This window comes from Colobus angolensis, unplaced genomic scaffold (assembly GCF_000951035.1).
Source record: "Colobus angolensis palliatus isolate OR3802 unplaced genomic scaffold, Cang.pa_1.0 Scaffold286, whole genome shotgun sequence".
NCBI classification, from domain to species: Eukaryota; Metazoa; Chordata; class Mammalia; order Primates; family Cercopithecidae; genus Colobus; species Colobus angolensis.
Genome location: NW_012116110.1, coordinates 2248029 through 2254028, shown reverse-complemented (window position 1 = coordinate 2254028; position 6000 = coordinate 2248029). Strand labels below are relative to the sequence as shown.

The window sequence follows — 6000 nt, the reverse complement described above, 5'->3', positions numbered from 1 at the left end:
CCGTGTCCCCCGCCGCGCCCCGTCCGCCTGCACCCGTAATTGTTTTATAAATTTAAGATCTCCAGTGTTAGGTGCATATATATTTAGAATTGTGATATTTTCCTGTTGGATTAGTCCTTCTAACATTATGTAATATCCCTCTTCATATTTTTTAACTGCTGTTGCTTTAAAGTTTGTTTCATCTGATATAAGAATAGCTACTCCTGCTTGCTTTTGGTGTCCATTTGCATGGAATATTTTCTCCCACCCCTTTACTTTAAGTTTATATGAGTCCTTATGTGTTAGGTGAGTCTCTTGAAGATAACAAATACTTGGGTCATGAATTCTTTTCCATTCTGCCATTCTGTGTCTTTTAATTGGAGCATTTAGACCATTTACATTCAACATTAGTATTGAGATGTGAGGTGCTGTTCTATTCATCATGCTATTTGTTGCCTGAATACTTTGTTGTTGTTGTTGTTTTCACCGTTTTTGTTTTATAGGTCCTTTGAGATTTATGATTTAAAGGAATTCTCTTTTGGTGTACTTCAAGGATTTGTTTCAAGATTTAGAGCTCCTTTTAGCTGTTCTTGTAGTGCTGGCTTGGTAGTGGTGAATTCTCTCAGCATTTGTCTGTCTGGAAAACACTGTATCTTTCCTTCATTTATGAAGCTTAGCTTTGCTAGACACAAAATTCTTGGCTGATAATTATTTTATTTAAGGAGGCTAAATATAGGGCCCCAGTTCTTTCTAGCCTGTAGGGTTTCTGCTGAGAAATCTGCTGTTAATCTGATAGATTTTCCTTTATAGGTTACCTGATGCTTTTGCCTCAAAGTTCCTAAGACACTTTTCTTTGTCTTGACTTTAGATAACCTGATGACGATGTGCCTCAGTGATGATCTTCTTGTGATTAATGTTTCATGTGTTCTTTGAATGTCTTATATTTGGATAGCTAGATCTCTAGCAAAGCTGGAGATGTTTTCCTCAATTATTTCCTCAAATGTGATTTCCAGACTTTTAGATTTCTCGTCTTCCTCAGGAACACCAATTATTCTTAGGTTTGGTCATTTAACATAATCCCAAACTTCTTGGAGGTTTTGTTCATTTTTTAAAAATTCTTTCTTCTTTGTCTTTGATGGACTGAGGTAATTTGATAGCCTGTCTTTGAGTTCTGAAGTTCTTTCTTCTGCTTGTTTGATTTTGTTGCTGAGACTTTCCAGTGCATTTTGCATTTCTCTAAGTGTGTCCTTCATTTCCAGAAGTTGTGTTTGTTTTTTATTTATGCTATCTATTTCACTAAAGAGTTTTCCATTCACATTCTTAATTTCATTGAATTGGACTTTACCTTTCTCTGGTGCCTCCTTGATTAGCATAATAATCGACATTTTGAATGCTCTTTCCGGCAATTCAGATTTCTTCTTGGTTTGGATCCATTGGGATCTTTTAGGGGTGTTAATGAACCTTGTTTTGTTTTGTCATATTACCAGAATTGTTTTTCTTGTTCCTTCTCATTTGGGTAGACTATGTCAGAAGGAAGATCTGGGCTCAAGGTCTGCTGTTCAGATTCTTTTGTCCCACAGGGTGCTCCCTTAATGTGGTATTCTCTCCCTTCCTCTAGGAATGGGGCTTCCAGAGAACTTAACTGCAGTCATTGTTATTTCTCTTCTGGATCTAGCCACCCAGCAGAGCTATGGGGCTTCGGGTACTGGGGAGTGTCTGCACAGCGTTCTGTGATGTAAACTGTCTTCAGATCTCTCAGCTGTGAATACCAGCACCTGTTCCAGTTGGGGCGGCAGCGGAGTGAAGTAAACTCTGTGAGGGTCCTTGGTTGTAGTTTTGTTTATTGTGCTAGTTTTGTGTTGGTTGGCCTCCAGCCAGGAGGTGGTGCTTTCAAGAGAGCATCAACCGTGGTTGTGAAGGGAAGATGTGGTGGGCAGGGCCATAGAGCTCCCAAGCAATTATGCCATTTGTCTTGAAGTTTTTTGGCTGTCTCTGTGGGCCTGCAGCAGCAATCTGCTTCCTCCAAAGGGTCTGTGGATTCTGTCAGCTTTCCTGGTGTGTTTTTATGATAGTTCCTGGAGCAAAAGCTCACAATGTGAGTCTCCACACACTGCTCTATCTGTCCGACAGGAGCTGCTAGTGAGTCCTGCCTCCTCTCCACCATGTGTTTCAGTTAGATATCTATTGAATTGAAGATCACTATGAGAAACCAAAGAAAACTTTTGATAGACAGATAAAGGGATGGGACTGTAATGCACAGGAAAGCAGGACCAGAATAGAAACATGTTGCAGCCAGTGGAGATACTTACCATGCCCATGAAAGGACTGTTTTGCAGAAGGAGTTCTAAGTTTATTGTTTTCTTTTCACTGATTTGAACCAATAGCCCATAAAGGTATATAATAAACGTTGGTCTTAAGAAATAATCATTTCTCCCTCCTCTGAATTCAAATACCACTTTTTCTTTTAGGTACCCATAACACTAATCACAGCAGATAACATTTGCCCAGCCACAGACATGATGTGATAATGTCCTGTGCGTTGCCTTCTTCAATCCCTAAGATAATCTTTCCACACTAGAGTGATCATGTTCCTCGTTTTCCTGAAACAGCCCAGTTTGTGCTTGTGGCCCAGCATAACTTAATAGCAGGCCTCCACTTACAAAGGTATCCTGACTTAAATGATAAATTATATGGTCATCCTGCTATTATCTGCATTTTACAAATAAGGAAACCAAGGCACAGTAACATCCCCAGGGGACACAACTGAGCGGGACAATAAGTTTCAGAGCATGCTCTCCTGAGCCGTATACTATTAGGATACAAAGTTCATGTCTGCTACAAAATGGCAACTTAAGAAAGACCAGGCCTTATACGTTTTTATGTCCCCTGACTTCACCTAACACAGTGACTTTCCACAGAGTTGGTGTTCCATAAATGTAGTAAGAATAGATGAGAATAAATAAGTCTTTCTTAAACCTTCCATTAGGAAAGAATATTGTAGGGATGTCCCATCTTCAATCTTTATAGCACTATAGATCCTTGATGAATTTCCCAGGTATAAGGGGCAGAACACAGACTCCTCAGTATATTTGTTTGGGAGATATACAAGCCTTTGACTCCTTTTTCAGATGTTAAATACAATAGGCCCTATAGGATAGGGATAGATTCTCTAATCCTACCTGACAGCCTATTCCCAAATAGGGATTTTTCTCATATACATAGGCCAGTGTTACTCTTTCAGTCAATTAAGTAACAATTCTTAGCTCAGAGCTCAGGAAATCTCAGAAGTCTTTAGGGAGTTCTGTGAAACCTCTGAAAATGCATGCAAGACTTGGAGTGTGCTTGCATATCATGGGAAGAATGAGTACAGTCCTCAGATTCCCCAAGGTATCAATAACTCTCAAGAGTTAAGAACCACTGCTCTGGGGTCTTCTCCATGGCAGCAACTAAGTTAGAATCGCAGAAGCCGTAAACTCCTCATAGCCCTCAGAGGTGCCACATCCGGATAAATATTTAATGTTCTCTAAGCAATTTTTAAGTGTCCAACATGCACATTTCTCATGAACGGTTGTTTTTAGAGGTAATCTCTTCCACACAAAACAGTCAATTGTGCATTTTAGGAAGCTATCAGCTTGTAAGTGGGCTTTGATCCAGGGATCTATTTACAAACCGGAATCGATTTTCTCATCAAGCAATGTAAATAATTAAGCAAAAGTCTCATTTGCTGTAAAGACACTGGGGACAGGAAGCCAAGAAATGTGGTAGGAAAGAAGAAAGAGATTGCCACCCCCTTCTTTGGGACAGGATGGATTCTAGAAAATAAAAAATAATAGGCAATGTTTCTTTTCAGAACCTGTTCCCTCTTCTACAGCATTGCTCCCAGGGCACCCCCAAAATCCCTAGAGACACACTAACAGGACTTCCCCCTCATCCTCCCCCCAGAATTACTCATCTGCCACTTCCTACAACTCCATTTCCTCACCACAAACAAACTCACTTAGGAATCTGGAGGCCAATGGCATTATTAAATTCACACTCGTATATGTGGGACTGATGGCTCTTTGAACTCATAATGTGCTTGTACTTTCTGCAGAGGACACATATTGATCCAAAGGAATGATTGATTAGGGATCAAGGCAGTATGACAAAGTCAAGGGGAAATACAGGTCAGAGGGGTTAGGAAGGGGTGGGAATGCCACATAGATTGCTGAATCTTCTTAGCAATCTCCTTCTATGCCACTCTCATATTCCAATCATTCCCAAACTCTGCTCCTCCAGCATCTCCATGGTGGGTAAGGGCAAGGAGAATAATGGATACTGAACATAAAGGACCCTGGGCCTCTCTTCCTCTGTTTTAAATTTACTTTAGTTCTCTAACCCTTCCCAGTAAAACTAATTTGACTAAAGGACACAAAACTAAAGTTTGGAAATCACTGTTCCAAAATAAACAGATATTTTCCTGTTTATTCCCTTTCTCCACTTGTAATTCCACAGCATTTGCTCAAACCTATAAGTTTTGTTGCATTTTTGACCCATCGTATTTTAGTAGAGGGTTGAGAAGAAAATAGACAAGAATGACTTAGGGAAACCCTATCCATATGCATGGATTATTTGTAAGCCAGGTGTCTGAAAACCAGATACTTTGTGCTTTCTCTTCCTTGCTAATCAATTGATGTAAAATACCTCCTATTGTTTGAATTCATTCATCTGCACTTTCTTCTATATCAATATTTATGCTTCATATTGTTAGAGGTGATGCTCAGTAAATGAATGCATTCATCAGATTTCAAGGTTTCAGCCAAGTGTGTTGGCCTGATATAGAGCTCAATGTATCATTCTCTCAATTTATTATCTGCCTTCATCAAACTCAAACCTTGATCTGAGAATATTATCCTAATTGGGGAAGATATATGTATACTGCCTAAAGACTATTGCTTTGTCATTTATCTTTGGCTTTTATCTGTTTTACTTAACCATCTTCTCCTTGAGGGGTATTTAAATGTTTTACCAGCTATTCTCTCCTTCTTTATATTAAATAGAATTTCCCTTCTTTCACTTTCTCATCTGGATTTCTCTGTTTCCTTTATTCTACTGCCCAATTCCACCGTTTGTTATGGGCACAAGGCTCTCAGCTGTAGTAGCCAATACTCATGCCTTGCCAGAACTGGCCTCTCATGGTCATTTCCACAAAGATGTGTCTGCCTCTGACTGAGGCTTCATTCACCTCCATCCCTGTGGGCCGTAACGTTGGCCTGCAGTGACACATGGTTGTAGTGTTCTTTTTTAATTCATAGAAACATAGACACATTCAGAGGTTTCAAGCATTAAGAAACTGAATAGCAGTGGTTCCGCATCCTTGGTTGTACATTAGAATCACCCGGAAGCTTTAAAAAATACTGATGCCTGGGATCCCACACCTAGACATTCTGAAGTAATTGGCCTGAGATATGGCCTGAGTGTGAAAGATGTTAAAAGTTCCCCAGATGGGACTTTCTGATCTAAGAAAATTCATACATCAGCACCATTACCACTTACACATTTTATTTCCTACTGTGCCTTTGGGCCTAAGAGAAGGCCCGCTACAATTTGCCACAAAAAGATGGGCTTAATTTTTCTTGAAAAATCCCTAAAATCTTATTTATATGAAACCCCTCATTTTCCAAGGATACTACCAAATGAAGCAACATCACACATTGAGAGCAGGCCTGGTGGATGTTGGGGCAGAGGGAGAGCATAAGAAAGTGAAATTGACTCCAAATGACTTAATTTTCAATATTGTGATCACATCTTTCTCCAAGCACTTGGCCATGACATAACAAGTGGTGAGAATGCCTGTCTGGGATTCACCACCACGTCACATGCTAAAGATGAGATATTCAATAACAAGAGACAAAAACGAAGGAGAAGGACTCACTGACCAGGGAAGGGAAGAGAAAAAGGGAAGAAAGAATAAATTAACACCTAGCATGCCAATTGCTTTTTATAATCGTATCTTCCCCCACAACACTAAGAGATAGATAA

At 39.8% G+C, this 6000-nt stretch overlaps 1 protein-coding gene across 1 annotated transcript in view; it reads left to right on the top strand.

Moving 5' to 3' along the window:
* Positions 1-6000, top strand: part of TRPM3 (transient receptor potential cation channel, subfamily M, member 3) — a 588224-nt gene that overhangs the window by 399151 nt on the left and 183073 nt on the right. The gene's annotated exons all lie outside the window — the stretch shown is intronic.